This window comes from Mauremys mutica, chromosome 6 (genome assembly GCF_020497125.1).
Source record: "Mauremys mutica isolate MM-2020 ecotype Southern chromosome 6, ASM2049712v1, whole genome shotgun sequence".
In the NCBI taxonomy this organism is placed as follows: domain Eukaryota; kingdom Metazoa; phylum Chordata; order Testudines; family Geoemydidae; genus Mauremys; species Mauremys mutica.
Genome location: NC_059077.1, coordinates 78,297,236 through 78,321,374, shown reverse-complemented (window position 1 = coordinate 78,321,374; position 24,139 = coordinate 78,297,236). Strand labels below are relative to the sequence as shown.

General features: G+C 41.4%; 1 long non-coding RNA gene across 4 annotated transcripts in view; it reads right to left on the bottom strand.

Annotated features, from left to right (window-relative positions):
• The window catches only part of LOC123373069, a 79,800-nt gene that overhangs the window by 12,400 nt on the left and 43,261 nt on the right, over positions 1–24,139 (bottom strand). For 3 of the 4 annotated variants that reach the window (XR_006580546.1, XR_006580549.1, XR_006580547.1), the window contains 2 exons: positions 5,557–5,658; positions 3,121–3,472 (listed from right to left, as the gene is read on the bottom strand). This is a non-coding gene — a long non-coding RNA (uncharacterized LOC123373069). The remainder of the gene's footprint in view (positions 1–3,120; positions 3,473–5,556; positions 5,659–24,139) is intronic. The other variant, XR_006580548.1, reaches the window with a different exon arrangement.

The following is a 24,139-nucleotide window of genomic DNA, read 5'->3' as shown; positions in this document are numbered from 1 at the left end:
GCGCTGAAAAATGCCAGTATAGACAGCACTTTATCCCCAGGAGCTACCACCACTCATTCAAGATGGTTCTTTTTATTGCTGGGAGAACTCTCCCCCGGCAATAATGCATGTCTACACTGCCCACATCACAGCACTGCCATGGCCGCGCTGCAATGTGGGCAGCGTAGTCGTACCCTAGGCTATGTCTACACTACACAACTTTTACCAACACGGCTGTGTCGCCATAGCCATGCCACTGAAAGTTGCGCTGTGTAGCCACTGTTTGTCGGCTCTCCTGCCGACAAAAAAGTCTACTCCCAATAGCGGCGTCCTGCCATCAACGCGCTGTTCATATTGGCGTTTGTCACAGCAAAACTTTTGTCTTTGAGGTTAGGGGGTTAACCCCTCTGAAAGACAAACGTTTTGTCGTTCAATCGCCAGTGTAGACATAGCCTTATTTATTTATTTGGAAGGAAAAGGAAGCTGTTATTTGTCCCAAAGAAATACAAGGCTTTACTGTGGAGTGAAGAATAAGAGAGTGCAGTGTAGACTGGAATCCTAAAAATCATATGAGAGAAGTCAAGGCATCAGCGGAGTTTTCATAAGTGACACAGACAGAAATAGACACATTCTTAAAGGAGTGTGGATAACTTCAATGAGGAACATAATCTTGATCTAATTACTTATCTTTTTGTGCCTTGTATAAATTGCAAGAACTACAACACAAAGAAGGCTAGGTAGTCAGTTAATATTCTCTGATAAGTTTGGGACAGAATGATAAAGGGATATCAGTTGTTTACAATAATTGTGGGAAGGATTGTTTTAAAAAACAATTAGTTTTTGAAACAGCTTCTGTACACAAACTACCTGAGATTCTCTCCCTGTGTTTCTTATAAAGCTCAGTAGAATGATTTTTGTTGTGGTTTGGGGTTTTTTAACACAGTCATTTAATGGAACTAATGGATTAGCAAGATGAGTGCCTTAATGAAGACCAAATAAGTAATTTAAAGTAGTTAATCACAGGAGCATTCAGTAGAAAAACTAAAACAAAACACAACCATACAAAGTAACAACCACCTAAATTTGAATGGCTACTTGTCACCACATAGGCCACAGTTTCTAAAGGTGACTAGTGCTTTGGGGTGCCTCTGTTTTGGGTGCACAAAGTCAGACATCTTAAAGAATCCTTAATGTTATAGCAGAGGCACTGACTTTGTGATTTGTAGGGGGGGTACCCCCACTCTGCCCCAGGCTCTGCCCCCACTCCATCCCTTCCCACAAACCTCCATCATTGCCCTGCCTTTTCGCACCCCCACCCCTCCTTACACCCCCAATCCACCTTGCCCCACCTCTTCCTGCCCCTTCCCCTGAGTGTGCCCCACCCCTGCTCCTCCCCCTCCCCCAGTGCCTCCTGCATGCTGCTGAACAGCTGATTGCGATGGGCAAGAGGTGCTGGGAGGAAGAGGGAGGAGCTGATCAGCGGGGCCCGCTGGCAGGTGGGAGGCACTGCCGGGGATGGGGAGGAGCTACCGATAGGCTGAACACCCATTATTTTTTTTCTGTGGTTGCTCCAGCCCTGAAGCACCCATGGAGTTGGTACCAATGTGCTATATGATGGGTGCTCATTATTTTCTCAAAATCATGCCCAAGTCAGGTGTCTTAAGTTGGGTACCCAAAAATGGCGACACCTAAAATCACTAGTCAACTTTGACAATTTTGGTCCACAACCACTGTGCTTTTTAAAGGTAGATAATAATAAACACTGCTACTAATAAAATATTATTATTATTCTATAATTGTAAAATTGTATTATTATAGTATGATATAATTGCAATAATTATATTATTGTTGCAATATAATCCTAGACAAAAAACTATATTATGGTGGAATTAAGGTTGAGAGCATGTATCACTAAATAATGGGGAAAAATATTATAGGGCTGTAATTACCCGAGAACCAGGCATTATACAAACCCAATTAATTCTTCCCTGTAGTGATGCCACACAGTTCTGAATAAGGATTTTAGTGTTGGTGGTCCTAGATAAGATTTAACTGATTTTTAAAGAGAAATTTGATTTTTCCCCTCCTAGCATCCCTACAGACCAGGATAAGGAAGCTGCCCTGATTTATGGTGTAAAGGGATGAAGGCCATGTCTACACTTACAAGCTTACAGTGACACAGCTGTACTGCTGTTAGAGTGCTCTTGTAGCCATGTCATGCCAGTGAGAGAGAGATCTCCTGTCAACATATGTGGCGGTACCTATGTTGGCAGGAGATTGTTTCCCACAAACATAGCGCTGTGCACATGAGCACTTATGCTGGCAAAACTTGTGTCACTCTTGGAAGTATTTTTTTCACGCCCTGAACGACAAAAATTTTCTGACATAAGTGCTAGTACAGACATGATCCTATGAGAAGCACGTATCCAGTGGAGAATAGACATGAATATTGTGTGCAATTATTACACATGGAAGCAAGCTATCACAATTAATTGATTAACCACTACAGGAATTCCTATAGACCTAACAACACAACAATACATTGCTGTTGAAAGATGCTAGAATCTGTACATGGACTGAGCAGAATGAACTCAACGGCTATTCAAAGTTGCCAGCACCTGATGCCCAAGCAAAGTATTAATAATTATAAATATTCATTTGGCATATTTATTCAGTACCCAAAAGTGTGCTAGGTGCATTAGAGACATATCCATGACTCAGAGACCTATTCATGTGAATAGGCTGAAGAAATGGATTCCACTAAAATAGTGTTGGAGGGGTTTTTTTGGACTTTATTCTTTATACATTTTCTCTGTGAAATAGCAAAAATTTCTCTGCTTCCTTTTAGTGTGTGCAGTGGAAGAGAAATGATAATGTTGCACAATACCACTGTTAACCACAGCAACATGATATTACCACTCTATTTCAACAATATGGAGCCTTCTAGGACTTTAAGAAGCATATTCACAACCAGTCAGAAAGACACGTCACCTACCAAAGTCACGAAAAGCAGGATAATGGGGATGACAGCTCCAAAATGTGAGAAAAACAAGAGTGCTGCAAAGGAAAACGAGGCAGCATCTGCACTGTATATTTGTTACAGTTTTTAAGCATTTAAGTAACATTGCCAAGTTTGCTTACCTGGTTGATGCACTCAGCTATACCTCTGTTTCTTTCTGTTCCCACTGCTAGATGCAATCCAATTCTTTTGTCTCATCACTGGCAGTAATGCTTTCAAAGGCATTGTTCCCCAACATGTGCTGCTGCTTCATCAGCAATTGCTCAAGTAATGAATAAAATTAATCTCTGTTTTTTAATTTATACTGAAAATGTTGGTCATGCATAACATACCATTCTAAGGTATTTTTCCGTTCTCTTATATGCTCTTATTAAAGTTGTTAGCCTGAAGGCACAATCTTAATAGTCCATTCACTCCAAAATGGACTTATTGAAAGGTTTCTAATCTGAAGTGCTAATTGTTGGCATCAAATACCTGTGGGGGAAAAATGCTAATCAAGTTAGAGGTCCAAAAAGATACCAAGCACTCAGCAATTTCTGTGATAGCGTTTTCTCTCTCTCATAGATTTTAAGGTCAGAAGGGACCATTGTGATCATCTAGTCTGACCTCCTGCACATTGAAGGCCACAGACCATCACTCACTCTTGAAATAGACTCCTAACCTCTGGCTGAGTTACTGGCATCCTCAACTCATGGTTTATAGACTTCAAGTTACAGAGAATCCACCATTTACACTAGTTTAAACCTGCAAGTGACTCATGCCTCATGTTACAGAGGAAGGCAAAACCCCTGCAAGGTCTCAGACAATCTGAACTGGAGGGAAATTACTTCCTGACCCCAAATATGGCGATCAGTTACACCCTGAGCATGTGGTCAGGACCCCCCAAGCAGATACCTGGGAAAGAATTCTCTGTAGTATCTCAGAGCCCTCCCCATCCAGCTGTTGGGGATTTTTGCTACCAGCAGTTGCCACTGGGTCACATGCCATCATAGGCAGTCCCATTATTCCATTCACTCCATCAATTTATCAAGCTCAGTCTTGAATCCAGTTAGGTTTTTTGTCCCCACTACTCCCCTTGGAAGGCTGTTCCAGAACTTCACTCCTCTGACGTTAGAAACCTTTGTCTAATTTTGAGACTAAACTTGTTGATGGCCAGTTTATAGTCATTTGTTCTTGTGTCTGCATTGGTGCTTAACTTAAATACCACCTCTCCCTCCCTGGTATTTATCCCTCTGATGTATTTATAGAGAGCAATCAGATCTCCCTTCAGCCTTCTTTTGGTTAGGCTAAACAAACCAAGCTCTGAGTCTCCTTTCATAAGGTAGGTTTTCCATTTCCCAGATCATCCTAGTAGACCTTCTCATATTATCAGTTTGATTACCTTCTGCTTGCCTTCCTCCAGCCAATAGCTTAATGACCTTTGTGACTTACTCCACTTTGTATTAGTAGTGCATTTATTTCCTTTGTGGAGAGGCTCAGTATATTCCAGATTGTGTGTTCTTTGATTTACCTCTAGCACTAATTAGCTGCTCGAGACTAAAGAGAATCTTATGGGTTTATGCTTTTGGCCTCTGAGCTTCATATTTCCTTCTTTATCTTTAACATTTGTATAAAACTTACAGCTAGCAAAAGAATTCACCCTTTGTTGCTCAAGAATGTGTAATAATCTGGGACTCATTTATTTATACTAATTATTTAATTAATTAATTCTCTGGAATTATGCAGGACATAAAGTGCCTATTCATTCCTGTAGGTGCCTTTGCTGTATATTAAAAAGGCAATCATACCAGTACAAACAAAACTAAATGCAAAAGCCTCCCCCAAACAAGAAGGAAAACAAAAGAGATGCCAGCCGTAAATTCCTGCCCTCATCACATCCTTCCATCCCCAAAGGCCCCGGGAAAGAGATGACCTTTGCAGTATGACCAGATTGACAGAGATTTCAGTTATTTGAGCCCAAATTGATATGGGAGAGAGGGAGTGGATTTGCTATTTCAGAATCCCACATGGAAAACACCCTGTCTTCTAAACAATTGGGACTGTACACATACACTGACTGCACTTTTGCTAGAATAACAGAGACAGTAGGGTGATTTCTCATATAGGCAGATCCCAAAACATTTGTGATTTTGAGCTATAAAACCCATAAGTTAAACTCAGCTTGGAAATCAACAGGCAGTCGCTACAGAGCAGATCACACAGATGCCATGTGTCTGCACTGAAAAACAACACTTAAAAAGAGAGAGCCCCCGTGTTCACTTCAGCCTGTAAGCTATTTTCATATGTAAACCCAATGCTGTAATCGAATCTGAAAGGCAAGGGTCACAGTACCAAGGCCCCCATCCAAAAGAAATGGTCACAATATCCTGGCCAGCTGCAGATGAAAAAACAAAATTAATCTAAAAACAAACATCCTGGCCATTGCTGCTGTATGATAGCTGAAGATTCAACAGTATCCAAAGATCCAGCAGTACTCCCAAATTACAAACATTTATAATGAAATCAGGCACATATCCTCAATGAAAGGGGCCTTTCTATACTTTCTATACTATACTTACTCTTTCAGTATACTTTCAGGTTCCTTCCCCTGTCCATTTGGCACCAACCCCTTCTTATCTGGACTGAATTTCATCAATTTGTCCTCATCCATGCCCCAGTCTCTGCCAAAACAGTGAGTGAAGCACTTTCACCACTATGAGATGTATGGATAATTTAACATTCTTATTTACAGCCTTCTGTCCACAGCATTTTGTTTTTATAAGATTGTTAAAGAAATTGCAAGGCAATTTCTGTTTCTAGCGAGCAACAGGAGAGACAGACTTTTACCTGAAACACTTGTGCATGAACTGATTAATGGAGAGAAAAGGTTCATTCAGAACACTTAATGCCATTTAATTTAACCACATACAAAGAGTGAATATGACTTCAGTGGGACTTAAGCACATGCTTACGTGCTTTACTGAGCTGAGGCCCTGTGACATTGGGTAAAATCTTGGCCTCATCAAAATCAATGGCATAATACCCATGGACATTAGTGGGGGTGGTGGGGGTGTGTCAGGATTTCACTCTATTATGGCTAACCAATACTTATTAATTCCTTATAAGTATTATAAGTATGGGAGTAAAATGTACAATTTCTCTTTATCTGTATGATGAATTAACCAGACAACAAAGCTAGATTATGCCAATACAGTAATTTCCTGGGTGTTCAAATTAGACCTGTACAATTTGAGGAATACAACCTAATGGCCAATACATGCTCACATTTTGCTAAAAAAGCTCAGCATGTTCACCAAATTTTTGAGTCGAAGTAAAATGAAGTGAGAAAGTAAAGTGGAATCAGAAAAAATATACTTGTAAATACTCTATCTTCCTGAATATATCACAGGGTAGGCCAAATGGGTCTGAGTCTCTGATTGGAAGTGCAGACAGCGAGCATTATATGGGAGCTGCAGCAAGTGAACTGGGTGCAGAGTGGCGAATTCATTCATTCATTCTTTGACTGCGGGGTAAATACAGACCCAGACTAGAGTAAGCTTGTCATTTGTTGCTTGATATTACTGTCAGGAACAGCAAAATATGGTGCCTGACTCTATTTTCTCATATCCCTAAACCAGCCAAATGAAATTATTCCCTCTTGCAAAAGAAACATAATCTAATGGTGGGGAAAACGCTGAATATGAAGGTAGAGTCTGAAAATGAAAGTCTTATTGCCTTTCCATAGAACTTTCTATTTTGCTGTTCTGAGTTTACTCTTAACATCTAATTGTCAGTCTTGCTCCCGGTGTTAAATATTCTCTCTTTATAAAATAATAGATGAATAAAAGATGTCTTCACTTTTCCACTTCTCGGTCATAAATTCAAATCCAGCCCACTAACTGCATATTTCTACCATGAGTCTGCCCTTGTGAAATTAATGTGATGGTCTAGTCTTTTCCTATGAAAAAATGCTCACATCACACAAAGCACCACTATAACTGCCACCATTTGGCAAAGTGTCTGGTAGTCTTAGCAAAGGTCTGAATAGATATGGTGAGTGAACTATACACTTATACCTAATGGTGATCTCTCAGGGTTGAGGCAAATGTATGGGACTCATGGGGAAGTATGTATTGTCATTTCCCATGATGTTGATGTTGAGAAGATAAGGAGAAGGCTACAGTCAATTGTCATATACCACCTTTATCAAATACAAAATTCATATAACATTTATTTTAAAGAGGTTTCTCTTTTTCGCTCTTTACCTCTTGAATATCTTTCACCAATTTAACCAGAAATTCTTTGGTTCAAATCCTGCAGTCCTACTTGGTCTAAACTTCAGTTGAGTTCAATGAAAAATAAAGGACTGCAGGACTTTGCCCTTGACCCTGGACACTAAATACAGTATCATAATAAGAAGATCACAACTGATTCCTCAGACATGTGGTTTTTACGTGGCTTCCTTTTCCTTAAGGAATATTTTAAGAACTGTATTTAGGCGATGCCACTGACCTAGAAAACATGAAGTCATATGAACAAATACTAGTTTTTGAGAGCTATGTTTGTGCAATAAGAACATTTTTTCACCATTTGAGCTACCACCATCTTCCACTGTTTATCAATTGAATAACCTCCTAGAAATTGCAAAACTTGGAGGAAAGAGTATATACAATAAATAATGAAACATCAGTATAACTTTATATCAACATTTCACAGGGTCATATGTTATAAACTAACCTCAATGGATATAAATTACCTTAAAAGCAGCAAAGAGTCTTGTGGGACCTTATAGACTAACAGCCGTTTTGGAGCATGAGCTTTCGTGGGTGAATACCCACTTCATCGGATGCATGTCTCCGACGAAGTGGGTATTTACCCACGAAACCTCATGCTCCAAAACGGCTGTTAGTCTATAAGGTGCCACAAGACTCTTTGCTGCTTTTACAGATCCAGACTAACATGGCTACCCCTCTGATACATAAATTACCTTGTTGCCATACAGAAAAATCATTTGATTTGCCTAGAGTTTTCACTAATTTTGACTGAACAAACTGTTCACAGTAAAACAATTAATAACAATATCCCATATATAATTTGTTTTCCACGGTCAACAATTAAATTGATAGGTTTCAGAGTAGCAGCCGTGTTAGTCTGTATCCACAAAAAGAACAGGAGTACTTGCGGCACCTTAAAGACTAACAAATTTATTTGAGCATAAGCTTTCGTGGGCTACAGCCCGCTTCATTGGATGCATGCAGTGGAAAATACAGTAGGAAGATATATATACACATAGAGAACATGAAACAATGGGTATTACCATACACACTCTAACAAGAGTGATCAGGTAAAGTGAGCTATTACCAGCCGGAGAGGAAAAAAAACTTTTTGTAGTGGTAATCAAAATGGTCCGTTTCCAGCATTTGTCAAGAAATTGTGAGGAACAGTGTGGGAGGGGAAATAAACATGGAGAAATAGTTTTACGTTGATGTTATTAATCTCTTCAATTACAGTTCTATTTATTATATATTTTTACTACACCTCTACTTCGATATAACGCTGTCCTTGGGAGCCAAAACATCTTACCACATTATAGGTGAAACTGTGTTATATTGAACTTGCTTTGATCCACCGGAGTGCACAGCCCCGCCTCCCGGAGCATGCTTTACCACATTATATCCAAATTCTTGTTATGTCGGGTGGCGTTATATCGAGGTAGCAGTATAGTTGCTAGAGGGATGGTAACATTTAGCGTGTATGTACCTATGACATAAAATACAAATATGATATAAAATTCAGACACTTGTAAAAACTCACTAAATGATTAAATTTATTTCAATGTTCACCTTGAGTTAGATTCCTGTAATTATGTACACCCTGTGATGGGGTGTATCAACCCCTCACTGGTGATGCAAGAGTTAACAAACTGCCTTGGGCCCAAGAAGCCATGCCCACTCTCCCTTGCTGGGCATGCTCTCAGTGGAGGGTGTGACGCTGCATCTCATATTCTTCATAAAAATATTGTTGTGATATGAATATGGCATAACTAAAATATATTTTATACAAGATGGGTCATGTGAGGTATCATTGGAAAGGTTATGATTTGCTGAATGTGATTATCCAATTTGTATGCATGTGTCAATTCTGTATCTGAAGTTAGGAATATTCACTATGTAACAATTACAACTGTGTATGTACTTGGGGAACACCCACCAGACAGTAGGCAATCAGCCTGAGTGGGCCATTCTGAAAGACAATAAAATGAGTCTTTGAAGATGCTGATCTCTTATCTTCCTGGGAGTTCCTTCCTATGGATGTTACAAATAAACCTTGTCTCATGGTGGCTTTAACACTGCAAGGTGATGTGATAATATCACCTGGTACAGAGTACCACCTTGGTCACTGCTAGTATTTTTCCACTGGAAAGAAAGGATTCACGACTTCTGTAAGTCCTATTTAAGGCTGAGAAGTGAGTTAATCAAGACTCTTCTCCACTACCATCCTGCCCAAGAAGGAAGACTGCTAAAAACACCTGAACTAAAAAAGGAATTAAGCTGAGGAAAGGCAAGGGCTGACTCCAGGCTGAGACAGGGGAAATAGAGAAATAACTGGAACTCTGAGCTGCAGAAACTGTGCAACCTGCCTAAAACAACATTTAGGGTGAGAAATTACTATTTGTAACCTGTTTCTTTAGAGTATTGAACTTAGTTTACGTGTTTTGTTTTATTTGTTTAGTAATCTGCTTTGTTCTGTTTGCTATCACTTATAATCACTTAAAATTTACCTGTTGTAGTTAATAAACTTATTTGTTGTTTATTCCAAAACCCAGTTTGTGCAATTCCTAACTAGGAGGGCAAAGAGCTCTGTATATCTTCACATTGAGGGAGGAGGCAATTTTTATGAGCTTACACTATATAGATCTTTATACAGCGCAAGACAATATAATTTTGGGTTTATACTCTAGAGGGTGTGTGCACGGGAGTGCTGGGCATTTCCCTAGCTAATCTCTCCCACAGGGAGCTAATTGCAGACTCTGTGATTCTACAACTGGGTGTGTCCCTGCCTGTGCTGGAAAGAGGCTTGAGAGCCTTTCACAGTAGCACAGAGTAAGGGAAACCCAGGCTGGTAGGACAGGCAGGACCCCAGCATATCTGCTGGCACTCCTAAAGGGGGGGTCCAACCCATCACAGAGGGAACACAAAAAGAAGGAGGTCAGCTCAGTCTTGGCTAGCTGAGGAGGAGAGTGGTTGTATGCAGCAGGCTTCTGCCAAGAAGCTGTTGGGACTCCAAATCGCTCTGGCCAAGCACCCTGACTACACTGTGGGAAGCCAGTCAACCACGGGGACCAAAGGGGATGACATGCCACAACCAGGGGAGGAACTACCAGAGGCAGAACAAAGAGTAGGAAGCAGCCCAGGGGATATGAAGCCCTGAGCCCTGTTACAAGGAAACTGGTTTTGAAGGGTTCTGGTTCAGAACCTGATGGAGTAGGGTGGGTCTGGGTTCCCCTCCCCTCCCCACTCACCACTAGGCAATACTGCCAGAGAGAGTGACTCCTTAGACTCACCCTGGGTGATACTTCTACCATAGAGAACTGGCTACTCTCATCAGACGCCCGCTGCTGGACACTTCTGTCTTTGATCAAAGTGGCTCCTTGGACCTTTGCTGATCTCTTGATACACCCATTCATTATGGGCATCTCAGTGAATTAAAAAAATCCCAAACGCCACCTTTTCTTCAGAATTCACCAAAAGGTCACCCGTCATTTCTATTGAATTTCCACTATTCAAGTGCCATTACATGCTTATTAGGAGTAAAAATGTACCCAAAATTGTATTCATTTATTTTATGATGTAGTCAAATTAGGTAGAAGACCTCTGTGTGATGTCAACAGTTCTATTCCTTTTAATTGTATTAAGCCAATTTCCATAAATATTTTTACTAGTTAGATGGTTACAACAATTACATTACATAAGAAATGTGTGCGAAAGGGTTTTTTTTCCAGATCACAGGTCGGTATTGGAGTGCTAGAAGCAAAAACTGTCCTCCAATCTAACAATATAACATCAACTTTTAATCAGGAACCAGATATTTTGTTCATTTGTATAGGAAATAAAATGTAGTTTAGATGACTAATATTTCATTTCATTCTGCTGTGTCTCAACCAGGGGTCTGAGGCCAACCAAGCAGGGTCAACATTACACTCACTGGAGCCCAGGGCAGAAAGCCAAGCCCCACCACCCAAGGCTAAAGCCAACACCTGAGGGCTGGTCTACACTTACCTTGCAGTCCGACGCGGGGAGTTCGACTTCTCGGAGTTCGAACTATCGCGTCTGATCTAGACGCGATAGTTCGAACTCCGGAAGCGCTAGGTCGAACTCCGGTACTCCACCGCGTCAGGAGGAGTTGCCGGAGTCGACCTGCGAGCCGCGGACTTCGCTTCCCCGCCGTCTGGACGGGTAAGTTTTCGAACTGAGCAACTTAGCTCTGCGGGACCCCCAGCAATCGGTCTGCTTGCTACCGCTAATGCCAGCCCTGGCTTTTATATGCAGAAAAACAGTTGTGAACACAGGTTGGCTGTGAGTTCTTATAGCATGTTGTGTGGGGGCCGCCAAAAGAAAGATTGAGAAACCCGGCTTTGTAGTATATTTTGTAGAAGTAATTCAGATGGGGCAGTGAGTTGTATGGGCCTGTGGTGCCTGGGCTCCAGCAAAATCAGGATCCAGGGCTCCACCAATACTTGAGGCCAAGTTGCTCCCCTGGCCCCACCTGCTGCCCCTGTGCATCTCCCCTGGAGCATCCCTTGGCCCTGCCTGCCGTCCCCGCATGCCTCCCTGAGCATCCCTGCCTGCCCTCGGCAGTGGGTAGCTGCCCCCTGCAGCTCCACGCTGCACTCCCTCACTGGCCCCTGCTGCAGCTGGCTACAAGGGAGCAGTGCTGAGGGCAAACTGAAGCCGCTGCTGTGCCTGCAGAAGGAGGAGGGGAGCAGGCGCATGGCAGTCACCATCCCTCCGGCAGGCAACTCCGAGTTGACTCGGGGGGGGGGGGAGTCTTATCCTGGCAGGACCTCCTGAGCAACAGCCTGGGGGGAGCTTGGATGAATATCATTCCAGGGGAGAGCAGGGCTGGGGGGCTCCCCCAGAGCTCTCTGCTGCCGGCAGGGAGAGGGCTTGGGAGAGTCCTCCTCTTTGGCCCCCCAATCCAGCCCCATGGCAGCCTGCCTGCTGTACCCCAAACTCCTCATCCCTGGCCCAGCCCCATGCTCTGCACCCCCTCCCACACCCCAACCCTCTGTCCCAGCCCAAAGTCTTCACCCAGCACCCAAACCCCCTCCCAGATCCCGCATCCAGCACTCAACCCCCCTAGCACCTCAAACCCCTCCTGCACCCCCTCCTGCACCCCAACCCTCTGTCCCAGCCCAGAGCCCGGATCCAGAACCCAACCCCCCTCCCAGAGCCCACACCCAGCACCCAAACCCCCTCCCAGAGCCCGCACCCCTTCTGCACCCAAACTCTCTCCCAGAGCCTGCACCTCTTCTGCACTCAAACTCTCTCCCAGAGCCTGCACCCCAAGCCCCCTCGTGCACCCAAACTCCCACCCAGATCCCACACCCCCTCCTGCACCTCAACCCCCTTTCCCAGCCCAGAGCCTGCACCCAGCACCCAAACTCCCTCCCAGAGCCTTAGGCAGATTGGGGGGGCAGAATTTGGACCCATCCTGGGCACCACCAAAAATTATACAAACCTGCCACCCCTGAATTCAGAGTAATATCAAGTCTTACAAGAATACAATGCTTTTAAATCTTTGCTCAGAAGAATTAGGAATTGAACATCAGGTTTTGTGTGTGAAGTACTCTGAGTACAGAAGAGAAAAGAAGTACGAATTACTGAGAAGGTAGTGAGGTGAAGTCAAAGAATTTCAGCCCTGCCTTCCAACATTCCCAAGATGCCACCCACATCTCACAGCAGAAGACCAAGGTCCAGAACCTCAGAGGTGGACTATCAGGACACCCGTTGCAGGTGGGGTCAAGTACCATGGAGAGTGTTGATGAGTTCACCTACATAGGCTGCAAGCAGAGTTCAAACTGTCAAAGGAACCTGGACATTCTTCTATGAATAGGTCTCACTGCCTCCTGCATGAAGTCCATGTCTCGCGTATCAACACAAAAAGTTTTTGCGCTGAGATAAAGTTCAGGTGCTATAAATCCAACTGTAGCAGAGTGGTCCCCCGCTCCTGCCCGGAAGGGCTTAAAGCAGCCTTGGCAGAGGGCTGGGGCAGGGGAAAAGCTGGGCTGATTGGCAGAGCAGCCATAGTTGGCCTGTATAAAAAGGCTGTGAGCCAGAGGCCCAGGAGGAGTCTCTCTCCGGGCTGGGAGAGAGCAGGGCCTGACTGCCTGCAGTAAGGGTACTGGAAGTGAAGCAGGGTTGGGGAGAGCCAGAGGAGCAGAGGAGCTCCAGGCTGGCAACTCCCCAGGCTGCAGGGCCTGGTCCAAGGCCCATGGAGGTACTGGGAGGCAGAGGAAGGCAGCAGGTCCGAACCCCCTTGCCTATGATGAGTGGCTTTTACACTGCAGTCTGCCCCAAGGAGCAGGGGTTTGGTGAGGACTGGCATTAACCCAGAGCGAGGCAAGGTGGGGATTAGAGGGTTGGGGGTTTCCCAGAGAGGGGAGACCCATAGAGACTGGTGAGGGTATTGCCAGGGGGCAGCCCCCGGGTAAAGGGGCACTGGGGTCCAGGAGGGACACGGGGCCAGTGACACGTGGGACACCAGCCTGCAGAGGGCGCTCTGATGGATGGAGAGCTAACTCCCTGAGACAACCAGCAGGAGGCACCGCAGGGGTGAGTCCCGCATTGCTACACCAATGCGTGGTGTTTTAAATATTCTCTTGCACTGCATATTTTCTATAACACTTCTTTGTTTTATGATATCTCCAAAACTATATCTTCTAATCATATGGAATACATATGCACATGTCTTAATTATTTACTATTTTTATAAATTGAGTCTATATTCAAAAATTTTCCAAAATAGGCCATTAAATCATATAAACAGATCATGAGGCTGATGAGTTACATTCTGCTGGTTCTCACTGCAAGCTCTTTCACTGATGTTTTCATTAGAAGTCTGTTGAGAAGCAGCTAAAATGATTAGAATTTTTCCGACAGTTTGAAATTGCTCTCTGATGACTAGCTGAATAGCAACTGCTCCTATAAGTAAGGGCCCAGAGTTTTTTATTCAGGTAGATTCAAGTTTCCAGTTATAGTAGTGTTTACCCCCCTCACAGTTTGTGTTCTTAGTGCTGCTCAGATGGAATTCTTGAGGGCCATGGGTTCAGAAGTCTGTAAGAGGAAGTTCACATCACTTTCCTTTTTTCTTACTCACACTTTAATTTTAGCCTCTTTTTAAGTTAAATAGAGGTTGTATCCCGCCCCTCTCCCCCTGCTTTACATCAGTCAGGAGTAGAACTTATTAAATCAATATTCTCTCTCTAAAGCAACACAACTTGATTCCCAAATGTTACATTTTCCCCTGCACTGTAAACTGCTGAAGGTTGCTACAAGGACTGTGAAAACAAAGCTTTGTTAGATGAAGAGGGGAGTTTCACAGCTCTATAATGCCAGTAGGTTGGATTTAACAATGCCTATTGACCTAAACTTAAGAGAGAGAAACAGCTCTTCTTTGAAAGGGGGAACATTTCTTTTTTGTTTGTTTTTTTACATTCCAGTTGCATTTGAAAACTGCCTAAAGAGAAGAAGAAAATACTGTTTGCAAATGTATTGCACATAAATTTGAAAATCTATTTGGCCCACCATGAATTATATCTTCAGCATTGTATAATTGGGCTATTTTTAGACAAGAAAAAACTTCATTTCTGAATTTCTTACTGAGAGGGAGTTGTTTTAATTAGTACTCTCAAAAAAGACAAGTGATTAGATTTCCTAATATATATATCAATTAAAATCTTTGGGCCTCCTTTTGGAAAGACAGCCTCCAAAACTTCAGCTGCCATTTATATATACTTTATAAACCACATTTTTATATCCAAATGTAGGTATTGATCAGTGGGGCTACTTATCTGAATATATATCTACCAACCTGGATAAATATTGCACAATTTAGTTTTTGGAATAGATAAGTAGATAACTCCCAATCTGTAAACATAAGCAAATTAGAGTTGGTTGGAAAAGGGGAGTGGTAGGGATGCCCATAGAAAATTTTTAGATTTTTATGAAATATGTTGGCCAAAACCTTTTTTGTTTGTTTGTTTTTAAATTACACCTCAGTCTCTAATGAGAATTGTAGTTTGAGTACTTCATGCTCACACTCGTCTATAGGCTTGGCTCCCTACTTGACCTATTATCCCCCTGATGCACCACAGCCAAAGGCTCATATCATTCACCCATTCTCCTGGCCAAGAGGGGAGAAAGTACTGTATCATGGAAGATCTTTTCTGAGCAGGGACTCAGCCTGTACTGCAGCCCTCTTTAGGCTAATCTGCCTGAATAATTACCCAGCCTTCTAGCCAGGCTTGTACAGCCTGCAGTTAAACCTGTGCTACTGCAACTTCAATGCTGTTGTTACTTGTGCTAGCCAGACTAATGCTAGCTCGGAGATATCTACACATGCTGCAATCCTACATCCTGATTCCAATGCAGACATACCCTAAGGCTGGGATAATCAATTATTTTTTGTTATGGTCAAAATTTCTTGGTCAAGGTATAGTTAAGAGCCAGACTCCAGAGAAAATAAATAAATAAAATACATAATAATATAATTAAATAACAATCATAAGTAAATAAATAGATTTTGGGGTCTCTTCAAAAGCATCTGGTGGTTCAGATTTGGCCTGCGGTCCAGCTATTGACTACCCTTTCCCTAAGGCATACTGCAGTGCCATTTTGAATTAAAATATTTTGTTTGTCAATATTTTGGCATAATATTAACATTTTCTGTGGAAAGCAGAGACTTTTTGCTTAATCAAAACCCCAGTTTTCCATCAAATAAACAGATTTGATGGGAAATTTTCAACCAGCCCTGATGCAAAAGCCATTTGTTTATGTGAACATGAGGGGGGATTATGCACACAAGTAGTTGCAGTCACACATTTAGAGACTACATTTGAAAGTGTATCCTCTTTAATCAATGCAGAAATCTGTGAGCTGGTTGTGCAAGGAAATGTAGTACAAATATGGGGTCCAAGCCCCATGGACATCAAAGGAACACTCCTATTTACTTCAGTGCACAGTGAATTGGGCTCATAAAGAGTAGGATGATCTTGTGAATGGAGCACAGGGATGAGAGCTAAGAATTCCTAAGTTTAAATCCCATCTCTGCATTGACTCACTTCATGGCCTCCAGTAAATTAGTTTCCTTATCTATACAATGTTGATGATAATACCTACCCACCTCGGAGGGGTTTTGAAAAGATCAATTAGTTAATGTTTGTACAACACTGGAAATGTTAAGTACCATTATTATTATTACTTGGCTTGAATGCCTAACGCTAAAATTAACTAGAAAAAGCTGGGCCAAGTGAATGAAGGATAAAGAGATAAGGAATGAATGACTACAATGGCCCTAGTGTTTAAAAGCAACAATAAATCAATCCTCTTGACCTCCATTCCTTTTCCTTCCAATGAGAAAATTATTATTAGCTCTGAGTAATATTATGTAGATGCCTAAAACCATATTCTGTATTGTTATAGATAGTGATAGTAATACTTAGCTCTTCTATAGAGCTCAGATTACTTTACAAGGGAGGAAGTATCATTAGTTTCCTTTTTCAGATGGAGAAACTGAAGCACAGAGAGGTGAAGTGACTTGCCCAGAAATCACCCAAAAGGCCAATGGCAGAACCACAAGTAGAATGTGGAACTCCGGAGGGAGGGAGTGGGGAAGTGGTGCTAAGTCCCTTCTATTTTACTTACAATGTTGGCAAATCTAGGTCACAGGCCTAGAACCAAAGCACAGAAATCCTGAAGCTCTTTCTGAGTTTTGGTCTTCTTCATGGTAGTATTTCAGTGCCAAATGATCCAGCTGATCAGTCCAGTGAAAACTTTGTTACCATATTTAGTGCTGCAACCCTCTGAAACTTTTAGGATACATTCTGTGCTAACAAACTGACTTCACACGGGAAGCTAACGAGCAGTTTAAAAGCAGTCTGATCATTATAGCTGTGTGAGCTCTCTGGCATACAGGATGATCAGGTAATAGGTTGATGCTTCTTAAATTATGTCATCAGTCATTCCCTAGAGAGAAACAAGCCCAAAAAGACTAGCTGTGGAGTTCTGAGTTTCCTGTACTTCCACTGTCACTCTAAAATCAAACTGGAAAGCACAGTTTTAAACAGAAATTAATTTTTGGCAGAATTCGAAGTGCCTTATGAATACTGGAAATGAAAATAAAATAACCATATAGGAGAAATGAGTCAGAAATAAGTAAAAAACATAAGAAAACAGACAAAGTAACAGGCAATAAACTTTGAGGAAGGCTCTTCCTAGTCTGGGTCTCAAAGGGACCATTCTCTCATCATTTAAATCCCTCCTGAAAATTGACTTTCTCTATGATGCCTACAGGAAATAAGTCATATATATATATATATATATATGACTTATTTCCTGTAGGCATCATAGAGAAAATTGACTTTCTCTATGATGCCTACAGGAAATAAGTCATATATATATATATATATATATATATATATATATATATATATATATATATATATATATAATCCTATTGAGCATCGAGGAGTCCGGTGGCACCTTAAAGGCTAACAGATTTATTTGGGCATAAACTTTCATGGGTAAAAAACCCACTTCTTCAGATGCTTGGAGTGAAAAATGCATCTGAAGAAGTGGGTTTTTTACCCACGAAAGCTTATGCCCATATAAATCTGTTAGTCTTTAAGGCACCACTGGACTCCTCGTTGTTTTTGTGGATACAGACTAACACAGCTACCCCTCTGATATCTGTTTAGCATCCTTTTTCTAAATAAATTAAGTGAACATACAGCTGCCTAAACTGATCAAGCACATGATCACATTGATCATATTTCTGCAGCTCTCAGCCATTCATAATTCTTCCCCTCCCTTCTCATTGTCGTCTTCAATTATGCCATGTCTTGAAATTGGATAGAAAGCTACAGTCCCTGGCCTCAAGACCTTAAAGAGTGTAAAGCACCTAGACCACTTTTGGGCACGATAAAATGATAAATAGCGCTCTTCATAATAAATAGAATTTAGAAAAAGCTTAGATGATATTCATAATGAATATATGACCATTGGGAGCTTTTTCTCTGCTTTAATTCTTCGTTCAATAGCTCCTTCTATTCCCAATCCTCTTTCTTGTACTCAAATAAAGGTACTGTCAGTATGAAAGAAAGTGAAAAAAAATTCCAGTTGCAAGCAAAGAGCGATGTAAATAAATAAAACCCTCTAAGTCCACACTTTCCTCTGCAAGACTCCCACCTCAACACTCTTCTTCCTTGGGGACCACTGACAATTGCACTTTTTGCCAAAGAACAGGTTATTTCAGTACATTATGTAGAATATATCTGTGAGCAAGTTATGTAGGTGCTCCCCCATGGGATCTTTTAAAGCCAAACCTCTGAAGTTCTTTCAGAGCAACTGGGAATTGGATCTATAAATTAACTGGTCTATAGTTGGTTTTTGAATTGAAGATTATAAAATACTGTGCAAGAAACAAAACCACAGTCATTTTAAAGCTAAAGAAGCAAATGATGGAATACATTAATAAACATGCTGATTATTGCTGAGCTGCATCCAACAGCTGTCAATAAGAGGTTGATTTCTATTGAAAATTATCCCATTTTATTACAGCTCTGGGTTTTAGGGATTTTTAAAGGATTGTGCTTGTCAGCCACTTGCAGCACATCAACCTTTGCACATCGAAAATAGATTATAATTAGTTGGGTATCAGAGGTGACTTTTGCAGTAGAGTCTTAAATAGGTGTATTGATTTTCCCACCCTTGTGTCAAGGAGGAGGAGCTGTCATTTCTAAAGGTGTTGACTTTTGAAGGGCTTTAAATATTTACTCACACACTACTAATGAGTAAGTCTTCATTGTAATTCATATGAAGAATAGTTGCAGTGTCATTAGTTCAATCAAACTACAATCCCATTTTCTCCATTTGTAAACTCTCCTGTTTAACTGAAAATTAGGATAAGACCTTATGAAGTTAACTCAGACTATACTTTTAGAAGTGCACTTCAATAAGTTTAAGTCATATCCAGCAGAAATGTGATTATTGAAGGTGTTAGCCAGGAAAACTGTCTTGATTTCTGCATCTTGACACCCATACATTCTAATCTTGTTTCATTATGCACAAATCACTCTCTTCCTTGGTCACAGCTTTCTATTTTTTGCTTTTAGTAATACACCCTTTAGGCTATGATAAGGGAATGGTGGATGATATTTTTTTTTCAAACTTGAGCTCATTTCATGCTAAGAAAACAGTGACAGACACACATGCGGGAGAGCTCACAGGTGCTAGTGACACTATTGCAGATAGGAGCCTTTTAAAAACAAACACATTTCTTGTCATTTCCTCCAGGCAAGTCCAGTCTCTGCATAATAATTCCTTACCCGGTCAAGACACTTGGGAAAAATCCCTGAGGGCAGGTTTGAATACAAAGTGGGAACGATAGGCAACTCAGTCTCTTCGGTGTAAAAAACAGCTCAAACCTTCATGCATCCGTAAAAATGAAATGAAACCTTTTCTGAGCTTAAGGAAAAGTTTGGTAAATGTCCCCATCCTCACATAACCCTTATGGGACTTATCTGCATGCTAAATATGCAGTGTTGTTGTAGCCAGACTCTGTGTAAGCTCAAAAGCTTGTCTCTCTTACCAACAGAAGTTGTTCCAATAAAAGATATTACCTCGCCCACCTTGTCTCTGCATGCTAATGTAACACCAACAGGCCCTGGTCATTAGCAGGGTTGAACCTGGGACCTCTGGTGCTAAATGCATGATCTGCTACTACAAAACCTATAAATCACACAGCTGTTAGCTAAGGCTGTAGCAGATTCATTAATCTCTTAGTGGACTCGGTGCCTCTACATGTGACAGAACACCAAACCCAGGAGGTGTGTGGATTACACTAAATAGTCATTGGAAGGACATTAGGCAGCCCAAACTATCTCCCCCTCTACAAACATGATAGACACTTTAAGAGACAGGTCACTTCCCCTCTCACAGCAGTTGTTATTCCTAGTGGTGATCAGATTAACCCACTCATCCTATCCCAACAAGAAATCATCTTTGAATAGTTGTCCATTCCACCGCAAGCTAATGTCATTTTATGGAAGAGAAGTTACACAGTTTTCTGCCCACCTCCAATAACAGCAACAGTCTGTGTCCTTTGGGGGTGTGACAAATTAATGCCTCCTCTGGGCCCTACTGCCATGATTCTATTTATTCTTCTTGGCCTATGGGGATTCCCTGGTATGTACAATTTTCATGGCAGTTCTGAAACCTCAGCGTTCATAGTTTTGGATTAAAGATTGTATCACCATCATGCAAAGAAGAAGTATGACTACAGCCTCATTGGCAAGGCCCTGTGGAGGAACTAATGGACACCACAAGAGCTGTCTCCTTATGAAATCTGAAATTTTTAGCTTTACCCTATTTGCTTCTGTTGACCCTTTTGTCTCTCCTTCTCTTGATCAGGTGCCTATATAAGAAAAAGTCCCAAATATCGGGACCGTCCCTATAAAATCGGGCCATCTGGTCACTCTAAGTATAACATGCATTCTTTGTTCCCAGATGTATATATTTACCTGTATTAAAATGCATATTGTTTGCTTGCTCCCAGTTTCCCAAGTGATCTAGATCAGAGGTTCTCAAACTATGGTCCGTGGACTACCAGTGATCCACAAGTTCCATTCAGGTGGTCCGCAGATAGTTCCCTCTAAGGTGTATGCCTGGGCAGTGGCACATGAGAGAATGAAGGGCCACCCACCTAATAGGTGGAGCCACGCAGGTGGGACTCCACTAATTAGGGTGCCTGGACCCTGGAGAAGACACACATGTAAGGTGAGGTTGTGGCCTTGGGGGGAATATGGGTTAGGTGGGAGAAGCCATGGGGTGAGAAGAGGGGGGTGGGGGTAATTTGGAATGTGCAGGGCTGCGGTGGCCAGAGAAAGAGGCAACTTTCCCCAGCTATGGGGCTGCAGCTGCCGGGGGAAAATGGCCCTCCTTCCCAGCCTCAGCTCTGTGGCTGCTGTGGCGGGGGAGACCCCTCTCCTACCCAGCCCCACCTCGGGGGCTGCTGTGGTCGGGGAGAGAGGGCACATCCATCGCATTCGAAAGGTAAGGCTACTGATATTAAAATATGAGTTTCGTGCTTTTATTTGTAGAACACAAAAAAGTTAATTATTATTAAGTTTTTTTTATATAGCACTTTTATCCAAAAGGCTTTACGATAGTTAGCTAATGGTACAAACAACATTTGAAAAGACCATTAAGTGGTCCGCCGAGACCCTCAGCAATGTTCAAGTGGTCCACAAAAAAAAAAGTTTGAGAACCACTGATCTAGATCATTCTGATTCAGTGACTTGTCCTCCTCATTATTTACCACTCCCCCAATTGCTGTGTCAGCTGCAAATTGTGTCTGCAGTGATGATTCTACATTTTCTTCCAGGTCATTAATAAAAATGTTAAATATTGTAGGGCCAACAACTGGTCCCTGCAGGACCCCACTGGAACCATACCTCCTCAATGACAATTCCCATTTACAATTACATTTTGAGACCTTTCAGTTAGCCAGTCTTTATATTTAATGTGTGCCATGTTAATTTTATATACTAGGTTTTTTAATCAGAATGTCATGTTCTTCCAAATCAAACACCTTACAGCAGTCTAAGTACATCACATAAACACTATTACCTTTTATCAGCCAAACTTGTAACTTTATTAAAAAAAATTTCAAGTTAGTTTGACAGGACCTATCTTCCACAAACCTATGTTGATTTGAATTAATTACATTACTCTGTTTTAGTTCTTTATTGAGTCCTTTATCAGCTGCCCCATTATTTTGCCCAGAATCCATGTCAGACTGACAGGCCTATAACTACCTGGGTCATCCTGTGTACTCTTTTTAAAAATTAGTACATTAGCTTTCTTTCAGTCTTCTGGAACTTCCCCAGTACTCCAAGACTTATTGAAAAATCAATATTAATGATTCAGTGAGCTTCTCAGTCAACTCTTTTAAAACTCTTGGATGCACATTATCTGGACCTACTGATTTACAAATGTCTATTTTAACTGTTTAATAACCTCCAGATATACTAGTATGGAATGGAAATGTATGGAATGGAAAGAGTGCTATCATCACTATATGATGAGACTGTATCATCTGTTTTTTTCCCCCAAATACAAAACAAATATTCAGTGAACACACTGCAAAAAAAAAGGCAGAAATCATGCACACTTCTACCATGTCCATCTAATAATGGAACAATACCATTGTCCGGATTCTTTTTGCTCCTAATATATTTTATTGTCCTTAACTCTGCTGGCCATAGATTTCTCCTTATTCCCTTAGTTTCCCTAAAAGCATGATTCTCATATTTCAATTTCTCGTGATGAAATGATAGCTAGCTGTATAATCTGGATGACATTACCTTCTTTTGTTCTGCCATTATTTATTTATTTATTTTTTCTTTAGTTAAATTTAACTGGCATTTCTCTGACATTTATTACCACACTGAGTATCTGTTTATAATTGTATTGAAGTGAAAGACGAGAGAACTTCATAAATGTATATGGGAGTTGAAAGGGCTCCTCTGAATTTACTATGGACATGGAAAATGCATAATTACCGAGCTTTTAATATGTGAATTATATAACGACAGGACTTTCTTCATATATCTGTTACCCTGTCATATCTAGTGTAACTCCGTTGACACTGATGTAAAATTAATGTAATGCAGTAGTGACAGGACCAATGCCTATACAATTTTAGGGAGTATTTTAGGAAGGATGGAAGGAGTTTTTATTCTGATCTCACAAGGCTCTGGCCTGTTGACAAACACAGATAGTGATTTTTAAATATACATTAATGATTAAACAACCATAACTCCTGCTCCACTAGCTATATCGTTTATTTACTGCATATATTTGTTACTGTGATTATTAAAACCAAGAATGATTTTTTTATTTAAATATAGAATCTATATTCAGTCAGGATCAGACAGTATTTAGAGTGTCTATTATATAAAGAAACACACTACGATAAAATAGTCAAAGAATCTTAAAGTAAATCAAAAGCTAACCACCCATTGTTGTTTCATTATCTCGAAGTGAAATGCAAACATTTGGAGCTTGGATGTTTTTATAATTGATATAATTTGCATTGCTTCATCCCCTCTGTCTCTTCCTCCTCCCCCCCCACACACACACTATTTCACTGAAAAATGATCATCATCAGTGACTGCCTTTGACAAGCTAATGGGCTGAGAAGGCTCTAATGCAAATCACTACCATAAACTTAAAACTACTGATAAACTTAGCTTTAAGCTTCCGGCTTGAAACATATATTTTGCCTTGCTATTTAAAATAATAATAAGGATCTCAAATTTATGCAGTAGAAGTGGTAATCATCGTGGATCCTAAATTGCTTCAGAAATGCCCATTAATCAATGGCCAGATTCATTTCCTGAGTTGTACCATAATAAATGGACACAAACCAAGTTATGGACCCCCAGTGGCAGTAAGTCTGCCTGGCACAAGGCTGCAACAGTGCAAAGCACCCCCAAGTCCTGCTCTGGCAAGAAGGACTGGAAGCCCTTAGCTGTCACCTGAAAAATAGATGGGCTGACTGGGAGGAGGCATGGCCAGCCAGGATTTACTGAGCTAGAAAAGAGTGGAACTATCCAGCCCTGGGGATGAATTCCCTTCCACTTCTAGTTTAGCTACCTGCACGCGTGTAGTGGGTGCAAAAGTGAACCTTGTTATTTATGGCCTTGATTGTACAAACTATGGGCAAGATTATGCCCTTGCTGTGGGTCACATAGTAGTTGCAGAGAAGGAAGTGTGAAGGGGTCATCCTGCTTGAGCAGGGCTGGACAGTTAGTAAGAGTCTGTGGACAATATGCTTTGCAGTAGCTGAATAGCCAGTCCAAGCTTCATCTATTTCCCT